Source organism: Blennius ocellaris (assembly GCF_963422515.1).
Source record: "Blennius ocellaris genome assembly, chromosome: 14".
Lineage (NCBI taxonomy): Eukaryota > Metazoa > Chordata > Actinopteri > Blenniiformes > Blenniidae > Blennius > Blennius ocellaris.
In genome coordinates this window covers 10,344,235-10,366,580 of record NC_137663.1, presented here as the reverse complement: position 1 = coordinate 10,366,580, position 22,346 = coordinate 10,344,235, and positions in this window count along the sequence as shown.

The following is a 22,346-nucleotide window of genomic DNA, read 5'->3' as shown; positions in this document are numbered from 1 at the left end:
CACTAACCCCTGGAGTCAATTTCTCTCTTCAACTTTTTTAAGCATACTTTCAAGTTGTCCTTTTCTGTTTACCCCCCCCCCCCCAAAAAAAGAAAGAAAAAAGAAAGAAAGAGTCTCAGAGGGAGAAGGCAAAATGCAATCCGAGTTCATAGTACCGTAGTTTGTATTTGATAAGTGACATATAAGTCATTGGCAATTATATTTGTGTTAAGGGTGTTGGAAGCTAAACAGAATTTCTAATCTATAGGCATGTTTTATAGCAAGAGATAGGCAATTGATGGTATCCTTTTGAGGTAATTTTTTCTTCTTCTCTGTCGTTCTACTTTGACACCTGCGGGAATGATTCCGCTACCCGAAAGCATGTGTTGATGAGGGGGAAGGATGTGGTGTAAGTAATTATTAATAGCTCGCTCACCTCGTGCTCCATCTGTTTCATGTGCCTCTTTCATGTCTCTTTTCCGAGAAACAGGAAGTAGATCAGACATGTTTATACATGTAAGACACACATGTAGCGTCATCTTGGGAGCATAAAGGGGGTTGTTTGAAAAATGTATTGAACAGTGAAAAAGAGTGTTAAGAGGTTCACACCTGTGTGAAACGAACCTGTGTCAAAGGTTTGTTTTATCATGCTCGACTGGATGGCCATTTTACAAGTCACTAACTCTCTACCTAGGCACCTCGCTCAGAGCTTTCCGTGAGCTGGAGAGCACTTAAGCAGATGTTCTCTGCCATTTTCCTTTCCCTTTCCTGTCACACCTGCCCCAGTGTGTCTGCAGCTGTTTCCCTGCTCTTTCAAACAGCACAATTTAGTGCAATCGACCTCTCTTGTGACTCTGGTTTTGAGCAGGTCAGACCTCAGTGTTTCTTCGAAATCAGTGGTGCACTACAAGGAAAAAAAGAGACGAAACACATGGGGGGGGGGGAATGACGTAAATTCATCGGCCAAGTTCAAAAAATAGTTTTTGGAGACGTGTTTTATCCTTACCATTCCCACCACTAATCAAGATTCAACTCGCCAGCTCAAACAATGGCAAGTGAATTAGTTACATCAATCTATTTGCCTCCTGTAAGATATTTATTGGGCCACAGCACCTCGGCAGAACATCTAACTTTTGCTGTTTGTCATGTCAATGCTGTGGTATTGTTGGACTCAATATCTCAAGGGAGATGTGCATTTCAGATTTTTTTTTTTTTTCAAACTCTGGCCTGAGGTTGAGGTTTGAACAGAGCTTAAGAAGCAATTAAGAGTGTACCGAGGTAAGGAAGAAACACATCGACTGCCATCCCAGCAGACAGCGCTGGGATTCAGAGGAGCCACCAGCTTAGTTCAACATGAAATCGAATTTAACGGAGTCTAGAGGTTGATTGGTGTTATTTTACTTTTCATCAATACAGATTAGAAAGTCCTGAACCCTATGCTGGCTTTTAAAACATCTAATAGAGAAGATGCTCTTAGTTTAACATATGCGAATAGTAGGAGACATTCCAGTAGGCGAATGAACAGATAATTAACATGTACTTATTCGTTTTACTTCTTCCACATTACCATTGTATTTTGGTGGAACACAGTGATTAGACACACTTCAGCTACTCATATTTTGATCAAATGTTGACTACAGAAAAACTAAGTTAATGAGGGATTGGTCAGTCTGCTTTAATCTTTGGACTGCATGAAAGCTTACAATATGAGAAGGGATACATGTAAAACTGTCAGTACTTAATGGTAATCACTTTAAAAGATTTGAATACTACAATGACTTCAACTGTATACAAGACCTTTGATATTATCTCGCATCTTCTGAAGTAAACATCTTTATTAATGGTGTCCCTAAACAACAGAAGAAAAACACAAACTCAAAAAGTGGCTCATCTGATATTCTCGATGAATATGAAAGTACCTGTTTGACTGGGGGGGGGGGGGTGGTCATATAACCCTAATCCTATCTCAACAACATCACTTTGACCAAGCCTTTAAGCATCCTGGTGATTAAGTCATACTGTGGGGTGCTTAGAGGTTCAAAGATGTTTACTTGAACAAATGAAGAGGACGACATAAAAATGCAAGAGGCTCCTTGAAACTTTCTGGTTTAAGGGGCCAGGATAGTGCTTGTTTGGCTTTGGTACAAATACTTGTGTATGTCTGATTGGCAGAACAGAAGCCTTAGGACAGATTTAAACCTCGAGAAACATCCATGGAGGCGTCTAAAGATTTACACATCGCCTGAGGGAGCCTGAGAGGATTTTCCCAGGAGAAAGGGCTAAATTACCCAAATCCAGGTGTAAAAGCTCACTGACATAAAAGTCCAAAAGCAGCTGTAATTGCTACCACATGGGACCGATACAAAATAATGAATAGAAAAAGGGAACATTTCTCTAAAATCCAATACATTTTGACAGAATTCTGAAATAAGTTTTAGAGTTTCTTTTCAAACAATTCAATGAAATAGTCTGTGGACCTAAACACACAATCACTTCAAATAAAACCAAAAGTGATTTATTTATTATTTTTCGTCACAAAGCAAAAGAAAATATAAATTTGAAGCCAAAGGCAGGGTTCCAGACAGTAATGAGCAGGAACTCACAGAGCTACAAAGATGGACCAACAAGACACGAACCGGGAACATACATACCCATAAATACAATTTAAATAATAGTGTTTACTGTATTATTTAATTAAAAAAATTACTGTAATAATACCGATCTCTCATAATTGTAGCTTTTCAATGAAGAAAGAGCAACATAAGCTGATTGGAGATTGCTATAAAGCATGGCTAAAACTGGGTAAGAAAAAGGTGGAATAGGTGGATGCTCAGTTTATCGTAAGAGATGCGTAGCATTTGCAAAGGTTTTGGTGAATGTGTAGTTAACCTCCAATTGACTTCCGTAGTTACTCTGTAATTGCTGACTTCCAAATAATAGATATACAAACATGGTATCATGCCTGGTGGCTACACATTAAGATTCAAAGAAGCACTGGTTGACCATGTGGTTATTTTTTTAATGAAGGGCGTGGGGATGTCGTGTCGAGAAAAACCTTGTGAATGTAAAAGTATCCATAGTATAAAAAAAAACAAAAAAAACAGCATCTAACATTTTTTATTTTTTTGTGTTATCGTATACAAACAATGTTTTGCTGCAGAGGTGACAGGATTTACAAATGGAATATTTTAGGATTGTTGTAAACTGTAAACCAGTGTAGCTGAAAAGAGGTAAAAAAAAAACAAAAAAAGGAACTAACTAATACTAACTAAGTAAGGATTTGTTTAGTTTTGGTCTATTAATTATGTTCATACATCGACTTCACAAAGCCGTTGCATCAATGTGGCTGAATTTCACAACTTGTTCCTTCCTTCCTCCCTCCATCCTCACAAGGCCACCATTCTCTGTAAATGTCACCACATCACATCACATTTGTGGGCCTGTGCCCTTTCCTCTTCTCTGTAATTCACAACAAGTGGTGATATGCCGTTTCCTGGTGTGCACAACAGACAAAACACCACATATAATAGACCCGAGCTGTGACATTATCACCTGCTAGAGTAGGAAAAAAAAAAAAAAAGCCCTGTGAGGCTCAGCTATATTTGAGCTTTACAAGTAGATACGAATACTTATTTCATTGTGCATCGAAAGAAACATCATAATTCAATATTCATACATTTCAATCAATTTTTTTCATTTCCATTTTTGTCTTTATTTGTTAGACCTATACTATACGATGCTTCCTTTTCTCTTTTCCCATTATTGTCTTCAGCCTGACCAAATTGCTTGTTCTAACCCAACCCTTGTCTTATTTACTGTCTCTTGTTTGCTCACTGGTTTGTTAACTTGTTTGCACACTGAAACCCTTGGTTTTTTTTTCCCCCTGTCAGCGGCTTTATATGACATGTCCATGTGTTGTGCTCTCCCAAAGAATGCTCACTTGCCAGCCCGTGAATTAATAAAGTCCCCAGTGTCTGACTGTTTTGTTGGTGTGCTTGCAGGTGGGGGTGAAGGGGGTCACTGATTGGTTTGCTTGTGAGGGTGTTAAGTATACACAGGGGAAGAGTTTGTGTACAAGTGTCTGCATTTGTTGTTGTGGAATCAGGTTGAATATAGTTGAAGAAAAAATGTACACAGCCAATGGATGTTACTACTATAAGGAAACCATACAATATTAAAGCTATCCAGCATTATTTTTGAGAGCAATGAAAAATGCAATGCGTCAACATTTGCACTGGAATGAGTTTTCACTACGCTGTGACCTACTTGCTGCGGAGTATGGTGCCTTGTATACAAGTATATGAGATGTGTAGTAACAAAAAGCTGAGGGATCTTGAGGTTAATTGGTTTCTCTGAGTCGTGTGTGGAGTTGTGAAAGTCAGTGTGTGTGATTGCCCGTCTCTGTATTAGCTCAGTAACTGACTTGTTTTCAGGAACTGAGAGCAGGTCAGTTACTGGGTGTAACAAATGTCCATGTGTGAACAGACAATTTTTTTTTTCTGAACTTATATTGTCAACAATGGAAAAAATGGTTATGTAATGACTTTGAAACTAAATCAGACCTAGATGTTTATGTTAGATGTTGATCCTTCTCATATCCGAGTTACAATATGAAGACATCAGCGATATTGTCTACAACTGAAGGAAACTATTTTTATAGAGGCAATTCTACTGTCAGTCCAGTTGTATCTGCATTGAGCTCTTTCTCTCTGCTTTTCTCTATTAAGCGTCAGACTCAAACCAACCACCCTCGCTAAAAAGAGGGACATTATGAAGCTAATTAGAGGCCCATTACTTAAGGTAACTTGTTTGTGGGATGGAAAAGGTATAAATTATCCAATAAACTATGTCTTTGGGGCCTTTTGTTGAATGACTTTATTAGCAGCAACTGGTGAGGGTATTTTAACGGCATTGCAATTATTTCCAGAGTTCTAAAAAAATAATTGGGATGGGTCCGGGCTTTGCCAAAGCCAGCCACAAGCAGCCAGCTCACATTCATTTAGAGAGGCGAGGGAACTGTAGGAGTTAATGACACTGTGAAAAAGATTCTCCGTGGACAGATGAGTCTTTTATGTGTAGCATGGGACAGTTTTATGTGGTGAAATTAAAATAGTTGTGCCAAAGGACACATTAATGTCTTTTTTTGTTTGCAACACAACTGAATGCCTACAATACAGGCCCACTGCTCTAAGAAATTTGACTGCTTTAAATAAAGGACTAATAATAAGTAGACGCACGAAGAGACCACTGTGCTTCTCATTAGTAGTGGTACCTTTGGATTTCCATCTCACACAGCAAAGCAACAAACTCAATAAATGTTTTCTTTTTCAGTCTCTCTGTCAATTCATACTAGTTGACCTCATGGAATACATGGATGACAGTGGGCTCTTTAAATAAGCACCTCAGAAAAATACAAACATCCCATTGTCTCCTTCGGAAAATATTTTTTTTAAAAGTTTGATAGCGGTTAACAATGTGTAAAAGATGAAAGCAGAGCATTTTGGAAGTTATTACTAAACGTGGCATCAGACAAAGGCATAGTGGTTAGAACTGTCATAACACAAGGACGAAATATTCTTCGTTTAAACGTGCACCGAAACTAGTACTCTGCTGCCTCTGCCCACAGAAGCTTCCTCAAAGTTCTCCTGTTGAGCCATGAATCAACCGAGGCCAACCGGGCAAACACACAGAGACAGACAATCACACACACTCTCATTCACACCGACAGGTAAGTTGAAAACACCAATCAACCTCAAACGCATTGTTTTAACTGTGGACTAGATAAATGAATCCCTTACGGGTGGGAGAACATGCAAACCCCACACAGAGCATTAAAGCCCCAATTTGGAATAGTCTCTCACTTTAAAGTGAGTGCTCTTGCTCCACACTGCAGTCCTCCAGATACAAATGATGGAATTGATGAAATCACGCTTGATAGATCAGTGAGAGTATGTTCTGCTGATGCATGAGTATTACAGATACTTTTGAATTTTATAAAACAATGTAACATTTTCTTTATGTGCAAGACATGAAGCTTGATGTAATTGATGAAAATAAATATATTTTACACACACACACATATATACACACACGCAACGCACGCCACTAAGCTCGTTCAGTTGTTCAGTCACTGACAGTAAGAGAGCAGTACGCGATTGTCATGTAATCAAAGTTATTGCTGCCTAAACAGGAATGTATTGATTTAAGAACCTCAATCTCAAATAAGTGGCCAAGGAGGTATCTTTGTTAAGTGTGTTTTATGTATATTTCTATTGTCAGAGCAAAGTTGTATTATTTTTTGTTTCTGTGGGGTCATGAATATTTACCTCTATATTTCTGAACTTTCTTACAACAGTTTTCAGGGCTATAAAATGATAAGAAACAGGGAGCCGAGCAATAAACAACCCACTTCAACAAATAAACCTGTGTCTGTGTTGTTGTTTTGAGAGAGCGAGTGTTTCTAAGTCACCTGTGTGCACATGTGATTCTTAGGTTTCTCTCCGATAGGCCTCAGATGAACTGGTTATTCCTCAATGGCCATCACCCACTGTCAGCTGGGTGGAGACAGAAGGGATAGTCCTCAAAAAAAGAGTGCAAATAATTTGTGAGGTAGTAATACATTACTTATGTTTGCTGCCATGGTAGCCTGACCGACGGATAGAGTAAACCATGTTCTTGTTGTGGTGTGATTACGTAAAGATCACGTCTAACAAAATATTTTGCATCTTCTCTTACATAAGATGTGTTTTCTGTTTGTATATAAATTGGAGAAGTTTCTCATCCTTTCATCTCCATCTCCTGTCCCCTGAAGTCTTAGGGCTCTCTCACCACCACCTGTTCTGTCAAAATGCTTGCCTTCGATCCACTGTTTTTTATTTCATCGCAAGACTTCAGAGGTCTTCGAAGCAGCTGGTGCTGCATCTGCCTTGGAGCAAAATAAACTGCACACATGCACAATAATGTAAATGACTCACTCCTGCAGCGATATTACTCACTGCAGTGAATAAAGATCTTCGCAACTGCAGTGCAAAATCATGTGTTTCTCTTAGAAGCTGGCAGCCTTGATAAATGCAATGAAACACAGACTTGTGTTTTATAAGGTTGAACATTTGTTTTTTTTTTGTTTTATTTCCCTAGTGCCACCCATACACTGCACCCTACTGTATGTTAATCTTCCATCCACATTTTTCAGTCTCTGTCTTTTGGACAGCCTCATCAATTTCAAATTCAATGAGTTACTGTGGCTACGATAACCAAAACACATTAACCACTGTGACAGCTGGAACACACGGCACAAGAGGTAGATTAATCAGCCATGTATGTCGCATTGCCAAGATGGCAGCCTCCCAGAGCACGGTGGGGATCACAGAGTGCAGACCATCACCCTAAAAACACACATTCATTAAAGAGGAAATCTGGTGGCTATCTGCGTAAACACCATACTCAATTAGAAAGACTTGCGAGAACACTCTTAATTGATTTTTGAGCAGATTGAGATCAGGATGATGCACCTGTGCCAATTTGAAGTAAAGAGGAAGGCAAAAACTTCATGTTAAAACAACATTCAGTGACACGGTCAGGTTTCAGGTTACTTCACTTTTCTAAATAACATTATAATTATAGCAGCTTATAATCTCTATCAAAACATAATGAAGCTGTCTTTTTAGTGTGGGCAAACACAGCACTTCATTTTTTGTTGTTTGTACAGTGTTTTTGACAGAGATGAGTCTTTTTTTTCATACTTTTTCTGTTTTTCATGAGAACATGTCCACTGTTTGGATATATTTCACGCTCAAAACACTGCAAAGCAACACAGCAATCTGGATGTTTGCAAAGCCGTTGGACAGCGAGGCAACCGGTCTGCAGCCAGACGTCACCGTTTTAAAACGCAAGCTCACCGAGGAAAACAGCACTGACCGCAGCGTCAAAACAATGAACAGCTCGCTCTTCCGCTGTCGTAGACGCTTCACACCTATGTGAAGCTTTGTCCTACTCCACGATTAACACCCTGAAAATAGTCCCAATCATTTGTGCTGCATTAGTGCTGGAAAAACTGCTGTTTGTGCGGCTAAATAATTTCCCCAGGGATTAATGAAGTGATTCTGAGGTTTTAAAGATATAACAAGTTTATTATGGGATGATGACATCACACAGACCCCCACATTGTCCAAATTGAACAAAAATAGTTTGAGCTGCTTACTTTTCTGTCCTTATAGTATAAGTTGCCTTTTGAGAGAATACTCAAATACATACATGTCATACTTTTCTGGAGAGAGGAGTTTATTACAGCCTCATATAAAATCAACAATAATGATCATAATATTAAAGCAAACAGAGCTCTGGTATCGGCATCTGCATATATCTAATTTAGAGTATTGGGATTGGATCGGAAGTGAAAAAACACGGGTCGGTGCATCCCGAGTCACAGGAGACGTTTAATAGTATAAATATATAGTTTGAATTGGCTTCTCTTCCATTAGACATTTCTGTTTATGTTTCACACACACCTACACAACTCCAGCTACATTCACACACAAACATACACAAGACTTCACAGGAGACTGCCTACTGATTGCATACTCCTTTGAGATGATGCACTGCGCTGATGGAGCCGAGTTGAGAAAAGATATTTCTCTCATCGCAGAAAGATTAAACATGGCAATTAGCACAGGCTGACTTCCGTGTAAATTAAACATAGTCACTGTTAGGTTGGTTTAATTGCTTTGGTTTGAGATAATATCTTATGCCCAAAATGTTGAACTTGCAATAGAGGAGAGAAGTAAAAAAGTAGAACAGAGAGAAGACGGCAGGTCACGACCACAATTTAAAAAAAAAAGAAAAAGCATTATATACTTTACGAGAATGTCCTTATAAACATCACTCCGTGAGACAAATACCTCCTTAACTGAAGCAGGGGAAAAAAGGCAATCACTTGTCAATGGCTTCAAAGTGACTCGAGAAGAGAAGAGAAGAGAAGAGAAGAGAAGAGAAGAGAAGAGAAGAGAAGAGAAGAGAAGAGAAGAGAAGAGAAGAGAAGAGAAGAGAAGAGAAGAGAAGAGAAGAGAAGAGAAGAGGCCTGCTGCTTAAAGTATCAGGCACATCGTTTGTAACCCTTTAATACTAAGCTGTCATCCTAAACATAATGGTTGTCATATTAAAGACATCGATCAATCAGTCGATCAGTCAGTCTACTACCATCTGCTGCACACACAGCACAGGTCGGGTTGATGTGTGCTTCACAGACCTGACAAGCCATAAGGCAGTAAAAACACATGAGTAGATATGGAAGAAAAGATGTGAGACGTGATTGACTATTTCCATAAACACTCCACTGACATGCATGCATGCATACACACACATACACAAACACACACACACCATTTTTCAAATAACATTGTGCAGATCAACAGACACCTCTCACAGATCTGGGGCAGGGGTGGATGGGTGAGCGTCGGTTCCTGTTCCTCGTCAGGCTAAAGCATGAAGCCGAGGAATGGGGGTAAAGACAGTGTGATTGAGCTGCTATGACACACGCAAGGTTAGTTCCTGCTGTGGCAGCATTCTCAACATGATGGGTATTCTTCACTCCTGATGGCTCGACCAGCGTACTGAGAACTGCTATTACCACCTAGCAGTTGTCCATCAACCAGTAAAGTCGCGATGGCTATTTAAGTCTGGCGAGACTGTAATATGTGGAGTGAAAACTGTTCAAAACTGTAATAAAAGGTATTAGATGGAGGCTTTATGGAGAAAGTGAGTCATGAAAAACGGGTAAACTGTGAGGTCAAATTGACCTTCAAATACCTAAAAGTAATCAGGTCATTCTTGAATTGAAGAAAAAAATATCTCCGTGTATTATTCTGAAATTGCTCGAATTAACATAGGAGGAAAGGACACGGTCACCTTTAACTATGACTAAAGTGTATGTGCCAAATGTGAAATAGTGGCTTATTTGAAGCATTGTGCTAAAACAAAAATCTCACCGCTAAGCGAGTTGCGTCAGGTTCACTGCTATTGTGGGGCAGATCCTATGATTTTATCTTAGTCCTTTTAGTTTATCCAGAACTTTCATACAACTGGAAAATCAAATTTGTATTTATCAAGGGAGAGCCAGAAAAGAGAAGCAGCTGCAATTATTAAACATTTTACAAATAGATCTGGTAACAAACAAATTGTCTCATGGACTGGAATTCAAGCGCTCTCCGATTGGTCTTAAAAGTACTCACTGATAATAATGTTATTACCTCTCAGATGGAATAAGACATATTCCATCTGAGAGGTTGCAGTGTGGGAAAAAGACACTTTACCAAATTCATTACATGGAAAAGAAAGGAAACAATAGACTAAAGAATGAACAGAATAAGGATCTGCATTTCTCTGTGCAATAAGGGTGAGGAAGGTATGATAGAAGGCAATGATAGCCAAAGAACTAGCCCAAGAAGGAATTTCCACCCAAGCATACAAAGTGACACTGGTCTGTGGGTATTTTGTGTCGAGAGCAGGAGATTAGTGCATGAGACCGTTGGTGAAATCCATTGAACTTTTCAAATGCAGATTGTTAAACAAACAACTGTGCAAAATCATAAGTGGGAGGCATTAAAAACAGGCAAAAACTATCCCAGTCCTTAAATAAGAAACTGGTACTGACATATTTTTACAAGCATGTACTAATGAAATAGAAACTGAACTAAGACCCTGTTAACACAACATTTTCAAGTGAAAACAGAAAACCTTTGCCTTTTGTGTCTCTGTCTGCACAATAACAGTGCTCCGAGTCAATGAAAACTCAATTTTCTTTAAATGGCTCTCGAGGTGGAACATTGAGGAAATCCTTGACGATGTATCCACGTAAACAAATGAAAACACAAGCTTTTGAAAAAGCTCCTAACATCACCGTAAAACGCCGCTACTGCGCTTTTGTACCTCAAATGTCGTAAATAGTTCTTCTGCACATGCCTGAGAAGATGGTCAATAACCATAATCAGCCTTCACAGTGTCACGACTCCCAATTGATATTCTCAAGGGACTTGGTAGTTTACAGTCACTCATAATACCAATACAACTTGGTCGTCTGTCCACACGGATGTCTGTGTACTCGCCATTGTTAATGTTTATAGCGTATTCTTCTCTGCACGAGTGTGCACTTTCATTACAAAAGCAAACGGTACCCACTAGTGATCCAACTTGAAAACTACATCATTATGAGTGTTTTTGACTTTTCTATATAAATGGGCAATTATTTCCAAAATGTTGTTGTGGAAAAGTGAACATTGTCTGAAACGAAAACGCAAAACCGATGCGTTTTCAATTGAAAAGTCCTGTAAACGGGGCCCTATTGTAACATATGAAACAAAAATGGATAAAACTAAAATAATCAAGATAGAGAAATATGGTAGTGAAGACCATCTTGAATCACAGTACTGTTTTCTGTTGTCATTGTTTGAGTGGCGAGTCTTTGCTATATTTACTTAGGGTGAAGGATATCAAGGTGTTAGAAGGGACACATTTTAGTTTTCAAGCAGATGCAACACCAAAAAAATAAAAGACACGGGACCTTAGTCATATATGAAAGCTTTTTTTTTCGAGCACTCAGTCCATGAAAAAACTGTTCAGGGACTCTTTGAAAGCTTCTCTTCCCCTGTGTCTGATGATATCTGTAAAGGGTTTTAAGAACTTCAAAGGGCTGTCCTTGAGCCAAAAGCGTAAGGTTTCCATAGGGATGAGTCCCTTTATGTTCTGTGTCCACTTTCAAAGGGGCTCGGCTTATCAAAAATCCAACACGTAAATCACATTATCTTTGATCGAATCAACATGGAGGTCTGCAATGTGTGATGCTCCGTAGATCTCAACAACAAATTTAAAATGCCACAAAATGCTAGTAACTGCACAATTTCAGTTTTGACAATGCAAAGCTTTATGAGAGCCTCACCTATACTTTAAAATACCACATTATTTTTCATTTGGGTGGTAAATAAGCAGCTAAATGTTCATTTCAAGTCAACAAACGCAGACAACTGAATAGTTTACAAGCCACCAACTATCAAATTAGCTCTATATCTCTTTTCAACGCCTTGGGGTCAAAATAAAGTACAATGATTCAGTCATGACACTCAAATGACTGTCATGACTCTCAAACTCATTTTAGTGCAGACAGTTCAGTTTGATTTTGAATGACCGTGACATAGTAAATAAATTGACATGGCACCAGCATGTCATATGACAACCACAAAAAACAAAAACAAAAACACAGAAGCATTTGGGCTACCAGACAAAGATGGAGTAAATGTGAAACATCTGGGGTCTTTTTGCCTTGATATGAAGAGAATGTTAACTACAACACCACAATTAAATACATAGGTTCGTATATGAAACCGTGTAATAACAGGCTGCAACTTGCACTTGATTTACAAGGAAATAAAAAAAGAAGACACAAAATGCACAAATAAATATATAGGACTTTGAAATTGGCATAGAAGATGGCGAGCTGGATAGAGTCTCAAGAGAAAATAATTTGTCCTTAAATTGGCAGCAGTTACATGGAGCACAGGACACCAACCTGAACTTAATGCTCGACTGCCACTGCATTTAGGACCAGGAGGCACAAACAAGCTGGTAATGGTCTGCATCTGTAAGGTGTGGTTTATGTCTACCTACGGGCCATATCTGATGTCCATGCAGTGCCCAAGTATAGTCAATGGTTTAGACCTAATCACCTCAGCGTGAAGATGTGAGCAAAGATCCACAACTTACGCATGCTCGGCTCAGTTATGATGGCCATCGAATGAAGTGGCCATATGTGTGGGTCAGCTCTTTATGAATTCCTCATGGTGATGGAGCTTGGCAGGGGAAGGATTTATCCGTGAAAACAGATGGGCAGGAATAGAAGGAGGGAGCCATCAAGCTGAGAAAGCCCTGCTGGGTGTCTCCTTATGGTAGAATGAATTACAGACGTCTGGCAATGCTTAACGTCAGAATGCAGCACATTACTACAGATTGATCATTTTTATATTGACTTGACTGAATTAAACAAAAGAGCAACGCTAATGTAAAACTGATGCAGAGAAGAATTATGCAGAGAAGATTGCAGGTATGCGTAAGCATTAAGCACCGAAGAGAAAAAGGGGAAAAAAAACAAACAAACATTTTATCTCATGAAGGCATCAGGGTCTCTCATCAAACAATTGTGGACACAGTAGTAGCCTTTTTTTGGTCACCTTCAAAGGCCAGTATTAACAAAACCCTACCAAAGTACAAATTGTTATTACATATTTTGGTTCATTATCGCAGCTTCAAAGCCTTGTGTACTCAAAACAATATAATGAGTATTAACAAACATTGAATAAAATATGTTAATCATTACGGTGATGAGAAGAGCAGACTTGGATGTTTTCTTCTGTATATCACTATATTAAGGAATTGTGACTACGAGCAATATCATGCATGAGGATGATGATAAACATTGTCTTAATAGGCAATAATAAGATCAGTGAATGCACTAGATTTGGTGAGCCGAAGCAATTAGATTTACCCCCAACTGTGTTGCACGATTTGCTCAAGATGCTTCATGCTATTATGGTTAAACACGACAAATTATGTTTAAATAGTGTAATCATTTGAGAAGATGCTCATATCATTGGCACAGTAAGATGTACACAGCAAGGCAGTACTCAGAAGCACTTAAGGTTTCTAGGGCTATTAACAAAAGAAAAAAAATTAAAACATCGCTGAAAGGCAGAACATCACCTCTCCTACAATTAGATTTTTTTTTTTAAATGTTCCCTTTGTCTTTGATTTATTTCTAGCATATGTGCTATTATGGGCTTAGATGGGGGGGAAATACCCTCAGATTAGTAGATTCTGTCTTGTTTCTGTGGACGGTCAATTGTTTTCCAACATTGTCCCCTTAATGTTCAATAATTTATTATTTTGTAGTTTTTCTGTCCCCCTTTTCCTAATTTTTGTGGACTGTTTACTGTTAATTGGTGTTTTGAATAAACTCTCCTCAGATACCTCAACCCCAGTAAAACCTCAACCCTGTTTTTTTTAATGGTTGTTTTAGTTGTACAAGCCAGTGTCATGATTTTATTTGAAGTGAGACTATGATCTCACAAATCAGGCTTTGTCCAGATGTTTTTGTTGCTCCAAGCACAACTCCAAAAAGATATATGAAACAAATCCTGGCTGAACAAATCCAGGATACTATTCAGGCAGTGTTGGCAGTATCAACAAATGATAAATAGTAACCAGGCCACCAGCATATTAGTACTGAAGACTGTTGCAAGTGAAAAGACTGTCCACTCCTCCAGGGATAAACAAGAAGAAAATGCTGTTGTGGCATTTTCTCTACTGTGCTGGATAATTTAGTAGCCTGATTTTAAATTATGTGCAGATCTCAGGGTTTTACATCATGCCTCCTGTAGGTTTCTGGTACATGATTAAGGGATTATGCATAGTTATAAATGTAATTTTTGAGTATGCCTATCAGTAACTGACAGAGCTTTGGTGTATTTACACATGCAGGTGTTTCAAAATGTAGCGCATGTTGGTTTATAACCATGGGTGAAGTGTGTGGCCTCCAAACATTATGTATTATGCTACACAGCATTGTACTCGCTGTACACTGCATTATGTCTCATCTATCACATTTTCAATACAACACAGAGAAGGGGATCATATTTAAACCGGTGCAATGTTGCTGTCTGCTTCCCTTTATGTGACTGAATAAAATTCATTTATTCAATAATAACCCATTTTAGCAAGCTGTTCCCACACTGCCAGCACAACCTGCTTCTCAAAGCTCTAATGGCAGCCCAATTATGAATGGTAGATGAGTACCTAATAAGAAGAACTACCCCTCACCAAGCCAAGAAAAGAATAAAGGTAATGATCAGAAACAGGAGCATAAGATCACATCTCCTGTCTGCTGCTTGGCAGTTTACCGACACTAAAACATGCAGTTTCTCCCCTCTGAGATCAAACCTACAAGTGTTATCAGAATCTAATGTTAACTCCACCACCATCCAACTAAGTCTGAGGGAAAATATTATAATCTCTGTTATGTGACAGGAACAAAATTGCAGACATACAGGATTAGGTATACCTTCAGTGTATGTAAAAAGAATGGCTGCACTGGAAGAACCAACATTTATATCTGGTCAATTGTATAAAAGATAAATGCAAGACTGCATACAATATTCCCAAAACATAAAAAAAGGTATTATTACTTTATAATATGACTTTTAAGGTTTGAAAGTCCAGCTTGTGTTAAAAAAAATATGTATTAGTTCTAACTCATAGGACTAGGTAGCTTTTAAAATGCTTTATATCTATGACAGGTTTGTCTGTCATTGATATAAAGAATTGGTATAGACTTGGTATTTTTATGTACTTTTAGTTGGTTTTCTGAGATTTATATGCATGCTACAGAGACGAGGCTGTGGCAGTGAGCAGCAGTTCAGTTCTGTCCAAATGTGAGACCCCTGAGACTCCCTAACCGAGGAGTGACTCAGCAAGAAAGAGCAAGATTAATCACAATTTGGAATAAAAAGCAAAAAAAATAAATAAAGGAGTCAATACCATTTTTTTTTTTTTGCACGGGGCCAATCAGAGGTGTAGAAAACAGAAAAGTGACACACAAGCACACAGGCACTACAAAACCCTGTCGTCTATAATCTAATCTCTGCCACAGCATGCTAATACATCACAATTACTGAGTCAGTCTGGATGGTGCCATTAGAAATACATTGTCTCCATTACCAGAGAGAGAGAAAAAGTGTGTGCGTGTGTGTGTGTGTGTGTGTGTGTGTGTGTGTGTGTGTGTGTGTGTGTGTGTGTGTGTGTGTGTGTGTGTGTGTGTGTGTGTGTGTGTGTGTGTGTGTGTGTGTGTGTAGTCATGAGGGAGTGTATGCCATTGCAAAGTGTGGCTGTCTGCTTGAGAAGTGAAATTCGCTCAATCTCTTTGCAGACTAGTTCACATTCAATTACATTTTCCTTACATCACCAAGATTGCTGTGTGTATGCTAAGTCAATAATGGCCCACATCACATGTCTAGAGTGCAGAGAGGCATTAGAAGCATTTAAGTTGTTTGCACCTTTATTGGAGGAGAGAGTTTGAAAGACGGAAAACACAGGGCACTGGGAAAGATTTAAAAAAGAAAAGAAAAGAGGAAATCAATGGTGCCAAGCCACCTATTTTTTTTCCTAATGAAAATGTGCCTGCTGTTCTTAACACAACCATGAGATGTCCAATAGTTATACGAGTTATAGCAGTAAAAAAAAAAAAAATGTTTGTTATATTTTTTCACCACTTTTGCTCCCGCAGGTAAATAGGGCAGTCGAACACAACATGACACAAGAGAGTGACTTTTGTGCCTATGTTTTTAATGTCCATCTTCATATTATTATCCTGCAACTTCTCCTTACTTTCACCAGTAACCCCAACCCTTTATTCAGAAGATAACGTAACAAAACAAAGGTCAATTTGGCTAAAATGCCAATTGTAAATGCAGTAGTTACTGGTGTGTCTCACAGAGATCCTCACTTTTTCCATCACTGTTTCAACATCTGAAGTCACGTTTTCAAAACTGAATACTGACTGAAAACTATTCGTGGAGCTTGATGGGACAAGAGAGACCGAGCAGACTGCCCTTGCTTTGATTAAAAAAATAAATAAATAAATAAAAAAATGGCTGACTGGGTGCTCCTTGAATAGTAGTCAGGTCTGAATAGAACTTCTATAATGTGATGGGTCCCTGTACCATTGCCAGAACATCATACAAATTGATAATTTGCTTAATTTTCCTCATTAGCTGAAGTGCGTTTCTAAATTATACAGTTGCTGTCCATGGTGCTGAACTATTTTCAAACAGGCATCGAGATGATGTGGTCACTGTGGTGCTACAAATAGTGCGAGGGTACTTGATTTGTAAGAGGGCCTGGTATTTTACCCAATCCCGGGTCTGACATTTACTAGTTCCATGAAAGCCTTTGTCATCCTACTACTCTACTGACACTTTCCCAAGACACTTTCTGAAATTATTTTCGGTGTGATTTCTTTTTGTACCGACCCGCATGTTGTAATGGATCATTTCATGCTTGTGTCTCCTTAAATAAAACGGCTTCAGTATAGCTCAGACCTATTCTTTGAAAGCTGACCAACTACTATAAAAACACCATCTATACAGTCCATACAGCTACATATACTGTTAATTCATCTTGAAAGTCCTGATAAATGGCACCACTGTTAAGATTAAACATATTTTAATATTTATTTTGACCCAAATGCTAAAATAAGCCGTCAGCCCCGGGGGAGGACCTGGGTCTGATGCATGGGCCATCGGACAAGCAAATTCTGCAAAACTTTCCTGCTCACTCAGCAAAACCAGAAGCGAGAGAAGGCGACACAATCATGCAGGCGCACGCACACACGTATACACCCGCATGCACTGCTGATGTGAATTTACTGCAGTGGTAAGCCTGACTTAACCTCTGGAAGAGCAGGAGAGAGGAGTGACAAGCTAAGTCAGAAGGAATTAGTGAACATTATTAGTGTTGACACTTCATTAGGTAGAGACAAAAAAAAAAAAAAAAAAAAGAGTGAGGGCGGAGGGAGCAACACAATGTGTCAGTCAGTGTGCATGCAGCACTGATGACGACAGCTCAGCTGGACGATAAAGCACTGCACTTGCCATAACCTCAAACCCATGATATACAAGGACACTTGTATCAAGTCACAGCATGTTACTCATCTTTTCCGAAAGGCAAAATCTATAACACCATGTGACATCTCTCACTGGCATGCTGGCCCCTACAAACTCTATCACAAAATGGAAATAGTGAATCAAGTGGATTTATTTTTTTTAGGTACAAGGTGGCTGTGTTGGAGTATTTCATCGTTACGATGCAGACAACAACAAATTACTGTTGATCATGATATCATACAAAAGGATTCACTATTTTAACTGAATAAAAACAGGCTCCAATTGCTGAAAATGCAATCAAAGAGCAACTTTTTTTTCTCTTAGATTTGTCTGTATTTTAATGTATTTTGGTGGAAGACCTTGAACATTTTTTTGGTATATTCTCTCCATCACTGAACCATAACTACAGCCTCTTGAATGTGCAAAGATCCAGAACAGAAGGAAAGTTAGAAAGTCGCTCAGGTCGATCATGTCAAGGCATTACGAAGCATTTCTATTTATATCTTCCTGAATGATACTGTCTCTTTTGATAGAACACCGAATGAGCTGAAGAGCATGCAATGAATCCAAATCTCAAGACCTGTCTAATCAGATCCAGTTCATTGCTGAGGCTCATTCTCCAAGGGAAAGTTCAAGCCTCTGTTTCACTTGTACACAGCTCTACTGCGCTTGTATTGCTGTTGGCAAATAAGCATCTCTATGCATAACGGGCACATTTAAAAATGCACCAATGATCTGGTCTCACAAAAAATAATAGGGAATACAACTCAACTTCAGTCAAAGTGGATGAAGATCCACCCACACTGCTGAGGCTCGAGGCAAAAGCAGGCTGCACCTTGGGTAAGTCCATCACACAGTCAGATTGCCACCTATGGAATAAAAGGCCATCTCAGAAACTACATATGCACTGGGAGAGCATGCAAAATCTACACTTCAAGACCCAAATATCCAAACCAGACTTCCTCCAGGCTTAAGGTGAAAGCGCTTACCATTACAGCGCTGTGCAGTTCATTTTGCTTTGATGTCCGATATAATTAGCTGTCACAATGTATGCTTACATTTACGCTGAAGATTCTGAGCACACTCACGCTCCATTACAACCATCACGAAGATAAAAACAAGGGCAAACACCAATAATCTGATGAATAAATATTATTAATATTATTTTAAAACCAAGCCTGATCACAATGTATTGTCATCTTGAAAATGTATTGTTTTCTCAAGTTGTTATTGATTATAAAACATCAAATACATTAGAAACAAAGTTTTTTTTAATTGTTTGACAAAGAGAGAATCACCATGACCCAATAGCTAGATATTCATAGACGACTAAGAAAGGTGCATTTGTGATGAAAGTTAGAGAGTGAGAAGCTCTTGCCTCACAAAAAAAAAGAACCACTGCCCTCTGTATTAAATGAAAAAATATGAGGACAAGAAAGAGAAGAGACAGGAAAAGAAAAAAAAAACAAGTGCATGGGGTCTATTATGTAATGACCTAATAACTCTGTGAAGCTATGATAATACATTTTGATTATACAGCCTTTATTGCTCCCTTGTAGAACGCAGTGAGAGATATTTTACACATCCAAACCAGTATATCCTGAAGACATTATACGTAGATTTGGCCGAAACTGGTTGACAGCAAATCAATGTCGTTAACAAGGTTAAAAAGGAGCACAGACTTTTTGGTGAACAAAAGATTGTATTTCAATTTCACCCTGAGGCACTACTACATGTTAAACATGTGCTCGTCTCCATGGTGATTTTGTATTGATTTTCTCAAATTAATGAGAAACCGGTTGACAATTACTGCTGGGGAGCATCAAGAATGGAGAAGAATGAACAGAAATCGAGGCATAAAGTTTACCTCGCCTCTTCTCTGACGTCAACATCATCCCAACAGGTCTGATAGGACCTGTTGGGATGACCCGAGCATTACATCTTTTTTCAGCAATTCTTTGCCCGTTACATCCTTTTCTGTCTTCCGCTTTTGCCTCACCCTGTCTTGTCTCGACTTATCTTGTCTCACCTAGTTACATCTTTTCCTTCCTTTGGTTTCATTTGATTGTACAGCTCTTTCCCTGCAGCCTCCCAACATCACTTTAAATTTAACTGTATCTGGCAAATGGCACAGCTGAAAGCAACTGATTAACATAGTCTGAGAGGAGCGTTAGGAACCCCCAAATTTTTCCACTATGAACCAAGTCACAGCTGACACTTCCCTTTATTGTCCTACATTGGAAAAATTGGGCCGCTATTATGACAAAGAAGTTTGGTGAGAAGTTGGCAGGCTTAAGGACATGGAGTGAGAATAAAGGCCAATTCTGATAGGTTTGCACATAATGAAGGTCTCCTTGGGCTACAGGTACTTTCATAAATATTTATTCAAAGCCTTAGGTTGGCATTAACTCTGTGATTGGTTATTCTGCCAAGCATTTGTCAGACTAAACATGCTGATGCATTAAGCAGATCAGGGAACATTTGCATATTAGTTTACATATAATTGAACCTGACATGCAGTCTTGTTATTCACTAAACTCAGAAGCATTAAGGGCTGGGGTTTTAAAACCCTAATTAAAAAAATAAAAAATCCAAACACAAACTTGATTTTATTTTATTTTATAATTTTTTGTGTGAACTGAATAAAAAGGGCTGAGTAAAATTTGTATCCACTTGTTGCAATCAGCTTCTCAAATGGGATCATTTGCTGATTTTGTTTCTATATATTGTGAATGAAGAAGCACTTTAGAAATGTTCATGCTGAGCTTTTACAGATGCCATGTTAATTTGTGGTAGTTTGTGATTTAAGGAAGTTAAAAAGCCCAGGTTTGAGTTCTGTGTTGATTTGATATATTTTATCCATTATGTTCTGTTCATTAACTGATTTTCTCAGACTGGACCAGCTTTCTTCGCCTCGCATGCCAACAACTTCATTTTCAGCACTGTCACTTTAAACGTTGTCGTAAAAAAAGGGCACGTATTTCACTGCAGAACAAGACACATTTAAAAAATCTCATTCCATACGAGTTAGTATTGACGTTAACACTTAGAGTAGAGCAGCAGTAGAGAAATCTGACTGAAGAATATACTGCAAAAAAAAACGTTTCCTGTGAAAAGAAAATGTTTCAAAATAGCCCCACATCATTCCATCTGACTGAATTCAGTGTTATTTATGAACAGATCTACCATTTTCAGACGAAGATGCCATCACTTCCTCTGCGCACTATCACGCTCATTTTCAACTTGTTTGGCCTTTTAAGAATCCGACAAGATGATTTTGGTTGTCAAGGATGTTTTGGTTGCATGATGCATCCCCTCAATGTTGCTGATTAACAAGTCACATAATCAGCCAAGCGACTGAATTAATTTGCCTGTAGGCAATGTGTCCGTGTACATTGTTGGTCTTGTGACACACTGGTGCCCAGTCAAAGATGTACCTCGAACTTGATCACCGTTACTGAGAATCGACTTCAGTTCCTATGTGATAAAAGTAAGTAGAGAAGAAGACTACAGGTAAAACATTTTTTTGGATTATTTTTCCCCCCCACCGTTAAAAGGTATTTTATAAATTACAAGAGGCAGTTGCAACATATTTTTGATGTAAATGGCCTGGTGTCAAATTTATTTGACATTTGATGCAAAAAAGACAGGATGTAAACCGAAATTATAAAATTCCTTCAATTAAATTGAACGGTTCCTTAGAGATATGTTTTTGTTGTTTTTTTTCTAATATGGAAGCTTCATGCAGTTCTCCCACAGAAAATCCCTGCGGTGTTTTTGCTGTTAACAAAATGACTACAAGGAAACTTGCTTTCAGTCCGGCCTGTCTATTAGATTGAGTTTGAATGACAAGGCTGTTAAGACCAAGGAGCCAGGGCTTGACACTCAGACTGCGATACAAGAGACCGGTTCAGACTTCATACAACTAACAATGTCAGAGGAGCACACACACGAAAAGCTCTATGTTACCATATACTTCCATCTCTCAGGCCTGCTCTGCCAAACATACCCTGCATTTGAGAGCAAGTTCTCTTTTATTCAATCAAGCCTTTTCATTTTTTCTTCTCAGCACTCCCTCACTCTCCGCTCTTTCAGCTTTTCCACCTCTTGGGCTTTTGTGTTAAAAAGCAGTGTTGAAAGCTCAAGGGGAAAGGTGAATGGATGTCATTCTTGGTAAATTGTCCGTGAAGGACGGTACGGAGCAAAAGAGAGAACATGTGAGACCAAACTCACATCGGTCCCACATCTGGACAGAAGAGAGAGTGAAGAAATACTTTCAATGTGCAGTGGGGCAATTAAAAAAGACACAGAGGGAGTGAAATAGTGAAAACAGTATAAATAGACTCGTGTCGGTTGAGATGGAGTAACTGAAAGGGGTAGAGGATAATGAGAGAGCTGAAAATTTGGGAGGGAAAAAAAGGAGATGGAAAAAAAGAATGACAGGGCTGCCAGTCATTTTCCTCCTTTGTCAAAGAGGCTTCTTGTTACCTTTTAGGCCGAGACAAAAACTGTTGTGAATGAGAAGAAAAAGTGAGATTTTAAAGCTCCGGGGACATTGAAGAGTAACGGAAAAATTGCAGCATGAAACTCTGACGCAGAAAGTTTGAACCTGAAACGGTCTGACTCAGAGAACCTGACGAATACAACTTTGGAGCATAATAGGATGCT